The sequence below is a fragment of the Cherax quadricarinatus genome, chromosome 19 (assembly GCF_038502225.1).
Source record: "Cherax quadricarinatus isolate ZL_2023a chromosome 19, ASM3850222v1, whole genome shotgun sequence".
In the NCBI taxonomy this organism is placed as follows: Eukaryota; Metazoa; Arthropoda; class Malacostraca; order Decapoda; family Parastacidae; genus Cherax; species Cherax quadricarinatus.
The window spans coordinates 32,025,589-32,040,275 of NC_091310.1; the positions used below are offsets into that span (position 1 = coordinate 32,025,589).

General features: G+C 39.2%; 1 protein-coding gene across 1 annotated transcript in view; it reads right to left on the reverse strand.

Moving 5' to 3' along the window:
- Positions 1-13,284, reverse strand: part of LOC128688105 (opioid-binding protein/cell adhesion molecule-like) — a 360,262-nt gene extending 346,978 nt beyond the window's left edge. The window contains exon 1 of the mRNA XM_070086636.1: positions 12,825-13,284. The gene's annotated coding sequence lies outside the window, so the exon portion shown is untranslated. The remainder of the gene's footprint in view (positions 1-12,824) is intronic.
- Positions 13,285-14,687: the final 1,403 nt, after the last annotated feature.

The window sequence follows — 14,687 nt, forward strand, 5'->3', positions numbered from 1 at the left end:
CCAGGGTCTTTCCACGTAAGCTACAAAATGTAATCCAATTTTGTAAAAACAATGTATCCCGTGGAAAAAAGTATTATAATAATAATAATAATAGTAATAATTATTATTATTATTTTTTTTTATTATCACACTGGCCGATTCCCACCAAGGCAGGGTGGCCCGAAAAAGAAAAACTTTCACCATCATTCACTCCATCACTGTCTTGCCAGAAGGATGCTTTACACTACAGTTTTTAAACTGCAACGTTAACACCCCTCCTTATTATTATTATTATTATTATTATTATTATTATTATTATTATTATTATTATTAATTATAGGCGTAATGTTGACAGGTATAGGTATGAAGAAACAATGAGGACATTGCAAAAGTCTACACAGACCGAATCATAGCCAAAATGAAAGCTTGTCTCTGCATATTGTTTAAAAAGTCAGTTCTGTATAGCTATACTCTTCACAGTATTCATAGTCTGGCTGATCACAATGGCTACTGTAAAATAATCTTTTCTTCAATTATTATAATTCTTGACATCCTCAGACAAAAATCATAATAAGGCATCAAGAAGAACTTACGTAAATGATGATGCGACATCAAAGCCAACGAATTTGATTTCACTAATACAAGTTGTGTTATATACTGTGTGTTTGAAGTCCATATTATTCTTCACATTATTTTTGGAAACTATGTATTAATAGTTACTGAAAAGTAGAGTTATGTTGTGTTTAATGTCCTCTGTGTAAACCTGTGTTGCTTGGTTTATTATGTTTGAAGACTATCGACTTCACGATAGTCATTAATTACAGCTGCTGACCACTTTTATACAACCAGTCCAAGATGCGTATTCCCTAATATAGGGAATAATTTACATTCTACACCCCTTCAAGCGTATATATAGATTATTGGTCTCAGTGCATATATATCAAGGTAGATGTGCAGTTCAGAATCTATGCATAGTGCTGATTGCTTTCCTGCCGGACCCCAGGATATGAGGCACACGGGTGAAACTGTGCTATTAAGTAGCCTCTAATGATCAGTCTGCTAGAAGATCGTCACACAGTTTTATTACATAGTAAATTTTTAGTGATTTTGTATTCAGAAAACAAGAAACTCAAAAGCCTTTTCCTATACGTTCATCTATTTTTTTTTTTTTTGGTGCGTTCTTTGATACCGGTTGAAGTGTCCCCTAGCTCCAGAATGTGGACAGAAGGGGGCAGTTGAGAAATTCTCGAAATTTTGCAGGAAAAAAGCCGCTTTCGAGGAAAAAGTCGTACCTCCGCTCTAGCGTAAAAAAATCGACTTTGGTTAGAATTCTGGATTCAGACGTGTATGGGCAATGATTTTGGAGACGACGGTTTAAAATCTGGTGCTTGAGAGGTAGGGTATGTGACCAGAAGTTTTAAGCTGAGGAAATTGAATATATGGCACAGATTGGCCGGAAATATGACTTCGGCTGGTCATAAGTTTGGTCCCAACTGGCCAAGAACGTGGGAAGGACTTGGTGGAAATCTTACTCAAAGAGAAAGTCAGCAACTCTGGAATGCCAGATAGCCAACGACGATGAATGAACCAAAAACTGGCACTTACGACGAAGATCGGAAACCTGATAACACTGAGTTTTGACACATGCTCCCCATTCCCGCCGTTCCAAAACCCCTTTCCAGCTCTCTTTTTCTCTCACCTCTCCCCATCTCCTCTATTACCTCCCACCCATTCCCCTCCTCTTATCAGCAGCTGCCTCCTCCTCCTCCTCCTCCTCCTCCTTCTCCTCCTCTTCTTCTTCTTCCTCCTCCTCAGCCTCCTTTCCCACCAATCCCCATCACCACCACCACCATCTGCTTCCCTTCTCTACCCCTACCTCTCCCTGCTCCTCATCCCCCTCCCTTATACTTCTCTCTCACATCACCTCTCTTCCACCTTCCCTTCAAACCTCCCTTCCCTACCACTTTTATCCACACCTACTTACCCTTTCCTCCCACATCTCATCTTCCCCCCTTTATCTCTTCCCTCCGTCTTCTCACATCACCTCCCTCCCACCTCTTCCCTCACCTTCCTCTTCATCCGTTCTCCCTCCCACTACTCCTCTCAATATCAGTATCATCCCCTAGCCTTGAATAAAGGTGTTCGGTCCCTTAGTCTTGACCGATGATGTTCAGTCCCTTAGTTTTGAAAGAAGGTGTTCAATTTATTAGTGTTGACTGAGTAGGTGTTCAGTCCCTTAACCTTAACTGAGGGTGTTCAGTCTCTTAGTCTTAACTGAAGGTGTTCAGTCTTTTAATCTTGGCTGCAGGTGTTCAGTCTCTTAGTCTTGGCTGCAGGTGTTCAGTCTCTTATTCTTGACTGCAGGTGTTCAGTCTCTTAGTCTTGGCTGCAGGTGTTCAGTCTCTTATTCTTGACTGCAGGTGCTCAGTCTCTTAGTCTTGACTGCAGGTGTTCAGTCTCCTAGTCTTGACTGCAGGTGTTCAGTCTTTTAATCTTGGCTGCAGGTGTTCAGTCTCTTAGTCTTGGCTGCAGGTGTTCAGTCTCTTATTCTTGACTGCAGGTGTTCAGTCTCTTAGTCTTTGCTGCAGGTGTTCAGTCTCTTATTCTTGACTGCAGGTGCTCAGTCTCTTAGTCTTGACTGCAGGTGTTCAGTCTCTTAGTCTTGACTGCAGGTGTTCAGTCTCTTAGTCTTGGCTGCAGGTGTTCAGTCTCTTAATCTTGACTGCAGGTGTTCAGTCTCTTAGTCTTGACTGCAGGTGTTCAGTCTCTTAGTCTTGACTGCAGGTGTTCAGTCTCTTAGTCTTGACTGCATGTGTTCAGTCTCTTAGTCTTGACCGCAGGTGTTTAGTCTCTTAGTCTTGACTGCAGGTGTTCAGTCTCTTAATCTTGACTGCAGGTGTTCAGTCTCTTAGTCTTGACTGCAGGTGTTCAGTCTCTTAGTCTTGACTGCAGGTGTTCAGTCTCTTAGTCTTGGCTGCAGGTTTTCAGTCTCTTAGTCTTGACTGCAGGTGTTCAGTCTCAGTCTTGACTGCAGGTGTTCAGTCTCTTAGTCTTGACTGGAGGTGTTCAGTCTCAGTCTTGACTGCAGGTGTTCAGTCTCTTAATTTTGACTGCAGGTGTTCAGTCTCTTATTCTTGACTGCAGGTGTTCAGTCTCTTGGTCTTGGCTGCAGGTGTTCAGTCTCAATCTTGACTACAGGTGTTCAGTCTCAGTCTTGACTGCAGGTGTTCAGTCTCTTAGTCTTGGCTGCAGGTGATCAGTCTCTTAGTCTTGGCTGCAGGTGTTCAGTCTCTTAGTCTTGACTGCAGGTGTTCAGTCTCTTATTCTTGACTGCAGGTGTTTAGTCTCTTAGTCTTGACTGCAGGTGTTCAGTCTCTTATTCTTGACTGCAGGTGTTCAGTCTCTTAGCCCTGACTGCAGGTGTTCAGTCTCTTAGTCCTGACTGCAGGTGTTCAGTCTCTTAGCCCTGACTGCAGGTGTTCAGTCTCCTAGTCCTGACTGCAGGTGTTCAGTCTCTTAGTCCTGACTGCAGGTGTTCAGTCTCTTATTCTTGACTGCAAGTGTTCAGTCTCTTAGCCCTGACTGCAGGTGTTCAGTCTCTTAGCCCTGACTGCAGGTGTTCAGGCTCTTATTCTTGACTGCAGGTGTTCAGTCCCTTAGCCCTGACTGCAGGTGTTCAGTCTCTTAGTCCTGACTGCAGGTGTTCAGTCCCTTAGACCTGACTGCAGGTGTTCAGTCTCTTAGTCCTGACTGCAGGTGTTCAGTCTCTTAGCCCTGACTGCAGGTGTTCAGTCCCTTAGCCCTGACTGCAGGTGTTCAGTCTCTTAGCCCTGACTGCAGGTGTTCAGTCCCTTAGCCCTGACTGCAGGTGTTCAGTCTCTTAGTCCTGACTGCAGGTGTTCAGTCCCTTAGCCCTGACTGCAGGTGTTCAGTCTCTTAGTCTTGACTGCAGGTGTTCAGTCCCTTAGCCCTGACTGCAGGTGTTCAGTCTCTTAGTCTTGACTGCAGGTGTTCAGTCCCTTAGCCCTGACTGCAGGTGTTCAGTCTCTTAGTCTTGACTGCAGGTGTTCAGTCCCTTAGCCCTGACTGCAGGTGTTCAGTCTCTTTGCCCTGACTGCAGATGTTCAGTCTGTTAGTTTTGACTAAAAATAACTTTCAGTCAAAATAATGTCGATGGTTGTTTGTTTTTGTTTACTCGTCGTAAGTGATTTTTCACGACCTTTTACTTGTTCGTTAGTTAGAAATTTTATAATGATTATCAGAAGTTTTCGTTCAACAAGTAGAATTTTTCTTTTCTTAGTCACTTTTTCTTCGTTCATTTTTTTTTTTTTTTTAGATTTATTTTCGTTATAGTTCAAAATATTCCTTCAATAGAAAAGAACTTTCTTTATACTAGACAGAAACTTTACTTCATTTGTGAATTTTTTCCCCAATATTATCCAAAAAATTTCGTTCAAGTGGTTAGAATTATCTCTATAGTTATAAATTTTCGCTCAGTTCCTAATTCTAGACACTGATTTTCGTTCGTTCAAGAGTAAAACTTTCCTAAAGAAATGAATTAGACATTATCGTTAATTCTGATTTTTGTTCACAAACCAAAACTTTTCGTTCATGTGGCTTAATTTTTGCCATTTCATTTTTATTACATCCACAGAGCAAAAATACAATTAATAACTCATGGTTCTGAAGTCATCGCTCACAAGCCATAAATTACATATATTATTTCTATGGTACCATATATACAAGGACCAACACTCACTCTCACAGACCGTCTTCTGTTTCATAAATCAGAGGAACGGAGACAAGAAATATAATATTCGCTATAATATCGCAAGACAACTTACAGATACCTTGAAGGACGTACAGCACCTACGAGCAAAGTACGACCACTGCAGACGACATAGAACTAATACGGAAAACATACAAATGGTAAGAACAACGTACATCGGCACCGACTAATGGTTCAGTGTGCACTTACAAGTCATAAATCTCACGTACACGGAGGTAAAATATTTATGAAACACCAGAAACACTGAGAATAAACCTGACTAAAATCCCAGATGACACAGTATATATATATATATATATATATATATATATATATATATATATATATATATATATATATATATATATATATATATATATATATATATATATATATATATATATATATGTATATATGTCGTGCCGAATATGTAAAACTGGTCAATTAGAAAGAACTCATTTAAAATTAACTTCTTTCTAAAATTTTCTCTTATACGTTTCAAGACATTTTTTTCATTAATGTTGATGTAAAAATTTATAATTTTCCACCAAAAGTAACTTAGAAAACTTTTTTTTTTTTTTTTTTTATTATCACACTGGCCGATTCCCACCAAGGCAGGGTGGCCCGAAAAAGAAAAACTTTCACCATCATTCACTCCATCACTGTCTTGCCAGAAGGGTGCTTTACACTATAGTTTTTAAACTGCAACATTAACACCCCTCCTTCAGAGTGCAGGCACTGTACTTCCCATCTCCAGGACTCAAGTCCGGCCTGCCGGTTTCCCTGAACCCCTTCATAAATGTTACTTTGCTCACACTCCAACAGCACGTCAAGTATTAAAAACCATTTGTCTCCATTCACTCCTATCAAACACGCTCACGCATGCCTGCTGGAAGTCCAAGCCCCTCGCACACAAAACCTCCTTTACCCCCTCTCTCCAACCTTTCCTAGGCCGACCCCTACCCCGCCTTCCTTCCACTACAGACTGATACCTAACATTATTATAACAAGCTCAATTTATTTTAGCCTAACCCTAATGAATGTTCGTATCTGGTGGGGAAGAGCTGTCAGGAACCGGTCAGCAACCATGAAGTCTCGAAGAGATTCATAACTGTGATCAATTCCTGAGCTCTTTATCCAAAAGTCGAACAAACGGAAGATTTGTTTACAATAATTTAAAGCTAAACAAACACAGTGAAATATAGTTTGTTCGTTAGGTTCGGAATGATTTTGGCGAAATTATTGCATACACAAATTTTCACTTGTCCTATATGGAAGATGAGAGTTGCTATTTAAGCCAAGATCGCAAGTTCTTCCTATTCGGCACGACATATATATATATATATATATATATATATATATATATATATATATATATATATATATATATATATATATATATATATATATATATATAATATAGGGAGGTACCACCTCTGGAACTGGAACCGGACTGGGGACCCTCATCCTCAGAGCAGATACAGTAGAAAGGAGAACAACATAAATAACATCTCAGAGCCTACATCTCAGTACTTCATACAGCTTCCCGGCTATGGGCCGCGTACCCAGAATGCTGCAGGCATTTTTCCTCTGGATCGCAACACTGAATCTCTGAAAGATGAAGCTGGCCGCTCTGTGATCCTTGGTTTCTGTGATGAGCTTGTCACCCAGCTTTCTCAAGAATTTTAGAGCACACTTGCCCCATGCTCCAAGGGTCTCCGACCTAACTGGGATGAAGTTATAGTAAGGCGGCACGTACTCATATTTTCGGATCTTCTGGGTCATCCTGTAACTGGCGGCTCCACCCCCTTCAGCTTCAGAGTATGGCAAGTAGGTGTCCGCCAAAGTGGCGGCACAGGTGTAGTGCCAGGCAATCTGTTTACCATCCTTCCGGGGTAGCATAGGGGCTCCATCAGGACATGAAAGCACTCAGATTATATTTCATATTTTTACTGTGTGTGTGTGTGTGTGTGTGTGTGTGTGTGTGTGTGTGTGTGTGTGTGTGTGTGTGTGTGTGTGTGTGTGTGTGTAGATACAGAAACAGAGGATCGAGCCTGAAATAAAGATATCCCTTACTATTTTTTTTCTATTGTGCACTTTTTAATCCTCTTCCTAAGCCCTCCTGAAATTATATTATCCTTATTGCCGTGACCTTTTGTTGTTTGTGCGGTTTAGCGTTTGAAATGTGAAGCCTCTTCGTTGCTGGACAGCGCAGACCTGTCTCTTTTTAATTGTATTGGTGAATACACAGCAGTTCCCAAATTTTCTGACTGACATTCAATTACATTCCCAATGAGTTCTCCACTAATTTTTTTAAATATAAATATATCAGCACTGACAAATCAATAACTTGGGATTCAAATAACTCTTTAATATGAATTTTTAGCTCACGTTACGAATGGAAATGAAACGCGAACAGTTTTCAGAGGGGGAAAAATAGATATATGCGTATTTCCGCAATAGCTATTAATATAAATTCATCGGTATTAGTTCCACATTAATATGAAACCTTTGGAATATACCAGTATATTTCAACGCAGGTGGAGAGCCAGATAACTAGAGGGAAAATTGATGGACAGAGATATGACGAGGAGACTAACTTACTGTATTCTCGTGAAGGTCGTTGTTAAATTTGTTCTAGTGGTTAAAGACTTATTTTGCTTGGCAGATTTTTAGATAAATGTCGCAGTTGGTAGTTTGAGTTCATTGTGGTGTGAACCGAGTACTTTGTATTGTATTTGTTGTTGTGATATTCGCATCGGGATTTTTAAAAGCATAGTTGCTGTTTTAAATTTCGCTTTGTGTCCTAGGATAGCTGTTTCAACTCGACCTACTCCTTCGTCAGCTCCACCTCTGTGTTCAGCGCCACTACCATACCCTTTCCCTCTAGCACGTCTACAACTTCCTATGCTTCCTTCAAACCCACCTCAAAATATTTCCTACAAATCACACCATCTCTTCCACTCCTACTAACTCCAACACCAGTAACGCTTCCAATATCACCACCTCCAGTATCGCCAGCACCTCTTAATAATACCACATCCTCCAACACCACCAACTCCTCCTACAACAACACTTCCTCTAACATCACATCCTTCTCAGAAATGTCCAACACAATTGCTGTTTAAAAGCATCATCACCAGCTTCTCGTCTTATATCACTTCTCTGCATCCTTACCCTCCTCTTCCACTCACATGCACATCATTACCCTCCTCTTAACCTCATATGCACATCATTCTCACTACACCACCTCTCCATCCATCATCAACATTTTCCCTTCCTTACCACCTTCCTCCTCCACCACTACAATCATTCTCTCCGCCATATTCCCCTCCAACACAACCACCACTCCGTCCCTTCCCATCACCCTACACTCCATCTCAACCACCACCATTGTTACCACTTTCTCTACCACCGTCTATCATCGTAACCACCACCCAGCCTCCTCCATTACCATCGAAATAACAGCCACCAATCTCTTTTCTTTTGTTATTTAAGATCATTAAGTTTCCAGGTAAATCAAGTAAGTATTGTCTCACCAACAACATGTCTCGACCTATAAAGGTTGAGGGGACTAAACAACTTGAAATAATTTCTTCAAAACTGAGGAACTGAGCTCCTTATATGACTTTTTCTCAAGACTGACCACCTTAAAATGAATTATATAAGGCTGAGAGACTGAACTCCTCAACACAACTTCAAGGCCGAGGGACTAAACACCTCAAAACAACTTCAAGACTGACCGAACATATTAAACTACCTCTCCACTTTTTCCAGCTTAAAACTAGTCTCTGTATTCGAGAGAAGAAACCAGCATCACAGGCTTCCTCGGAATTGTGTACCATTAATATAAACATATCTTCTCCCTTCAGAATTGCATCATCACAGTTATTCTCCCTACTCTCTACATGCACAACAAGAGTGCGTCTTGCTGCAACACTATCATTCTCTGCAAGAGTGCGTCTTGCTGCAACACTATCATTCTCTGCAAGAGTGCGTCTTGTTGAAAATGGTATAAAGTAATGACAAATTGAAGATTCAGACGCATGTGCAATAGAGGGGTATCTTTATTGATGTAGTAATAAAATAAAGAAGATGTAATCAGTCCATCAACCTTGGAGAAAAAGGATTTACGGTGGTCAGTCCCTCAGCCTGGAGAAGAGTTCTCTTGCTTCAATTTCATATCGTTCCAGATCAAGGAGCTGAACTCTTCTCCAGGCTGAGGGACTGACCACCTCAAATACTTTTTTTCCAAGGATGATGGACTGATTACATCATCTGCTCCCTTTGTATATGATTGAAAAAGCCTACTCTGTAGGCGAAACGTTTCATCAGTAAAGATACCACAAACTGTTGCACATGTGTCTTTATCTTCAAGAGTGAGTCTCGCTGCAACACTATCATCCTGTACTAGAGTGCGCCTTCCTGCAACACCACTAGTCGTCATCCCTGACAAGAGTGCATCTTGCCACAACATGAACAGTCACAATCATCTACAAGCGCGCGTCTTACTGCAGCAATACCATTCTCTTCAACAAGAGTGCGTCTTGCCGCAACGCAACTACCACCAACAACAACAACACTATCACCACCAAAAACACTATCACCTCCAACAGTACAACTATCACCACCTATAGCACCACTATCACCATCAGTAGTACCACTACCACTGCCAAGAAAACTATCATCACCATTTACACAACTGTCACCAACAACAGTATCACTATCACCACCATCAACACAAATGTCACCACCAACATTACCACTATCACCACCATTAACACAACTGTCACCACCAACAGTACCACTATTGCCACCATTAACACAGCTGTCACCACCAACAGTACCACTATCACCACCATTAACACATGTCACCACCAACTGTACCACTGTCACCACCATTAACACTGTCACCACCAACAGTACCACTATCACCACCGCCATTTGAACACAACAACAACCAACTCCATTTACGCCCCATCACCCAACAACAAGTTCCTCATAATTATTCATGGCAGAGTGCTTCACCCGTAGAGATCATACGGAACATAGGGTGAATGAGAGGTAGTCAGGTTTTGAGGCACGGAAAGAGATGGTAGCTCAAACCTCGTATTAAAAACATTTGATTATCATCAAAACACCTTTCTTCACACACCTCTCTGGTTTTTTTTTTTTACCCCTGTCGCAAAGAATGTTCTTTATGAACAGGAAGAGAACAAGCGGAACAATATTTAATTCTAATAACCTTTCGTTCTGGGTGGAACTTTAAATGGTAAATGAATAAGACATGTGCAACACCGGAGGCATCTTTATTGTGGTTCACATGTGGTTTTTCTATAACCTTTACACAGATTAAAAACAAGTAAATATTTTCCCAGTTAAAGCTTGTTTAGCAAAACTATCTCTTTTCTTTACTATTGTTGGCGGTGTGCTTTAATGATTCATTCCCCCCCCCCAAGAAAAAATGGTTTAATTAAAAGATTAAAATTCTTACTTTGAAGTGGCTCCCTGAGATGTTTCGAGTACTTGAGATCACCTATGAGGACTTCATAGGTGATTCCTGATCCCAGGAAGACAAACACTTCCTCTCTCTCTCATACACACACACACACACACACACACACACACACACACACACACACACACACACACACACACACACACACTCATACACACACATACAGACGTACATTTGGAAACTTGGCCCTTACAATTGATTTTTAGCTTGTTTTGATTGGTGTAACTAAGTAGCTAAACCTATAGCAATGTTCCATTTGTTCTCATTTTGCTAACATTGTTAAATACACCAGGAACAAATATTTAATTATAATTTCTTTATTGTCAATAATGCAAATATTTTTTACCCCCTTATTATATTGTAGATAAAGTGAAGTTCCTAATGCAGGCGAAAAGTTCTTCTTACGAAGAACTTCCTGAACAATTTTTTCATTCATGGCCAAGATCATGACCAGGACAACTAGCTAGGATGAAGGCCAGGACGACTAACTACAATATTGGCCCGGGCAACTTATTAGGATCATGGGCAGGACAACTAACTAGAATAATGGCCCGGACAACTGGAATAATGGCCAGGACAACTTACTAGGATCATGTCCAGGACAACTAACTAGGATCATGGCCAAGGCAACAAACTAGAATCATAAACTGGATCATGGCCAGAAAGATGGCTAAGATCGGGGACAGGATCGTGGTCAGTATCTATACCAGCCTAATCGCCAGGATCCTGACTAGGATCTCGGTCAAGGTCATCGATGACTACTGCCCACATCTTCGACTAAGGAGTTTTCTAATTACTTCCTTAATTACGGGTTTCATGGGTAAAATTACTTTTACCATTACAAGAACAACAAGAATAACATCTACTACTACTGCTTCTACTACTGTTGCTACAAGAACAACAGCTATTTATATTACCGCCAAAATTACTTCGACTAATTCTATGACAACTATTAAAATTATTATTGATAATAATAATAATAATAACAATAATAATAATAATAATAAATAAATAAAATAAAAAAAGCCTCTTTCATTTCCTCTGCTATGTTAAATTTACAGCGTAACGTTATCAGGGAAAAAAATACCTTCCCTCCGATAATTAATTACCAGATTAATAATTTACCCCCTGTGGGAGTATTCAAGAATAACGATGCATCACCGGGGTGGGAAACACAATTTACCCTGTGTAGGAATATCTCTGAAAATATGAAGCGTGCGAGAATATCCTCCATGGGTAATTATTAAACGGTGGACCCTCTCAAAGGCTCTAGACAACCTAGGTTAATGGTCTTCCTCTTGAGGAAACCTGTCGGCCATAATCTGAGAAATTAAGAGGACACAATGCTATGAGCTAACTCTGCTGGGTGCTTGATTCTTGTAAGATTTTGTGGTCCAGTGGGTTGGAGCGTCATGCGATTTTCGCTCAACAAAACGACATGGGTTCGAATCCACAGCTAGTTGCAGTGTTCTTATTGATACATATATATATATATATATATATATATATATATATATATATATATATATATATATATATATATATATATATAATGTATATATATATATATATATATATATATATATATATATATATATATATATATATATATATATACATATATATATATATATAGGTAAAAGTTGAGGTTTTGGATTAAATAGCAATGCTATTAACGTTTAAAGATATATTTTTGTACCAAAAGAACCTTAGAAAACTTACCTACTCTTATTACAAGAAGCGCAATTTAATTTAACCTTATCCAACTATATATATATATATATATATATATATATATATATATATATATATATATATATATATATATATATATATATATATATATATATATATATATATATATATATATATATATATACATACATATATTCAGTTTGTACATTTAATCAAAATGAAAAGAGTGTATATACACTTTTTTAAGAGGAAAAGCAGAGACTTGAGCCTAGGGTAGGTATTCTCCTCTGATCAGAAACACTCGTGACAGCTTCAATACGGAGACCGCCATCTGCATCCCTAGTACAGGATTTTGCAATACTCCAACAACCACAGAATTCAGAATGTAGCTCTTGTCTCAACTACTGTTAATAAGTATATTATATAGATGTATATATTTATGTATATATATATATATATATATATATATATATATATATATATATATATATATATGTATATATATATATATATATATATATATATATATATATATATATATATATATATATATATATATATATATATATATATATATATATATATATATATATATATATATATATATATATATATATATATATATATATATTTATATGTATGTATATATATTTATATATATGTGTATATATATATATATATATATATATATATATATATATATATATATATATATATATATATATATTATATAGAGAGATATATATATATATATATATATATATATATATATATATATATATATATATATATATATATATATATAAATTGAATCTTATATATGGATTCCCTTACATGTTATGATGTTCAATAGTAATGACTTACCTTAGGCAGCCAGAGATAGAATCATTGCAGCTCTGGGAATACCACCCACGCCCAAACCGCCCACCGCCAGGGAAGAGACGCCCACTCACCACCCACCGATCCAAACACGGCTCAAAATTCTCATCATGACCACCTCAAAAAATGAAGTCCAAAAAAACCGTGTAAAAAATATACACAACGCTATTTTTTTCTGTTTTTATTACAATAAAAATGGAATATTAAAAAAAGATGGAAGAATCAGAGTTTTTCAGTGAGTACCTTTCAGTATGAAGGAAAAAAAAAAGGGATCTCTGATCACTATATCCACTCTGACGAGTCACGTCTGTAGATAAGGCCGGATAAGGGCTTAGAGTCGTCAGCTTAACGTGGATATGATTACGTATCTAGGGGGAAGGAAGGGGATAGAGGTTTGAGCGAGCCAGGGACGTTGTGTCTACCTCACACGATAGCCAGAGTGAGACTGTAGTGGCAGGCGCGGGGAGACCTGAACCCCCCGCTCCTGCCAACCTCTGAGTGGCTGGAGTGCTGCCGACGGCTGGGGACGGCTGGAGGGGGAATAACAGGAGGAAAAGGAAGGAAGAATAGGAGGAAGGGATGAAGAGGAGGAAAATATAGAATAAAGAATAAAAGGGCACAATGCCATAAGTTGAACAGTACACTTATTATTATTATTATTATTATTATTATTATTATTATTATTATTATTATTATTGCTGTTATGATTATTATTATGAGAGAAAAGTTTATGACCACGTTTTGACCCGACTTGGACCAAATGTCAGACCTAAACGTCGTCATAAGCTTCTCTCTCTCTCTTCTATGCACGGATTATTTGTATAAATAGAATAAAATTAGAAAGAATAGGAAATACAGGTAAAGGAAGCAGTAGAGGAAAAAGAAGAGGGAAAGAAAATGAAATACGGAAGGTTATGAGAACGAGGACGAAGAAGGAGACTAAGAAAGAAAATGAAGAAGAGGAGGATGCGCAAGAAGAAGAGGAGGTCAAGAAGGACAGAGAAAGAGAGAGAGACAAGCAGCAAAACAGCAAGGATGCGTGAGATAAAAGGAGATTTACCAAGATGAATGAAATGAGAAATGGACGTAGGTTAAGGAGAAGAATGGCAGAGAGACAGATTGAGAGACGAGCAGCAAAAAACTGTGAGAATGAGTAACGTAAAAATAGATCCCACAGACAAGAAAAAAATAGACGGTACCAAAAATGAAGAGACCATAATAGAAGATAATGAGAGAGAGAGAGAGAGAGAGAGAGAGAGAGAGAGAGAGAGAGAGAGAGAGAGAGAGAGAGAGAGAGAGAGAGAGAGAGAGAGAGAGAGAGAGAGAGAGAGAGAGTGAGAGAGAGTAATTAATATGCACGGAGATATGTATGGGAAAGGCAAAATATTATTATTACTATTATTATTAATTAGTACTGCTACTACTTCTATTATTACTGCTGGTACTGCTGCTGCTGGTACTGGTACTGCTGCTGCTGGTACTGCTGCTGCTGGTACTGGTACTGCTGCTGCTGGTACTGGTACTGCTGCTGCTGGTACTGCTGCTGCTGCTGCTGGTACTGCTGCTGGTGCTGGTACTGCTGCTGCTGCTGCTGGTACTGCTGCTGCTGCTGCTGGTACTGCTGCTGGTGCTGGTACTGCTGCTGCTGGTGCTGGTACTGCTGCTGGTGCTGGTACTGCTGCTGCTGGTGCTGGTACTGCTGCTGGTGCTGGTACTGCTGCTGGTGCTGGTACTGCTGCTGGTGCTGGTACTGCTGCTGGTGCTGGTACTGCTGCTGGTGCTGGTACTGCTGCTGCTGGTGCTGGTACTGCTGCTAGTGCTGGTACTGCTGCTGGTACTGGTACTGCT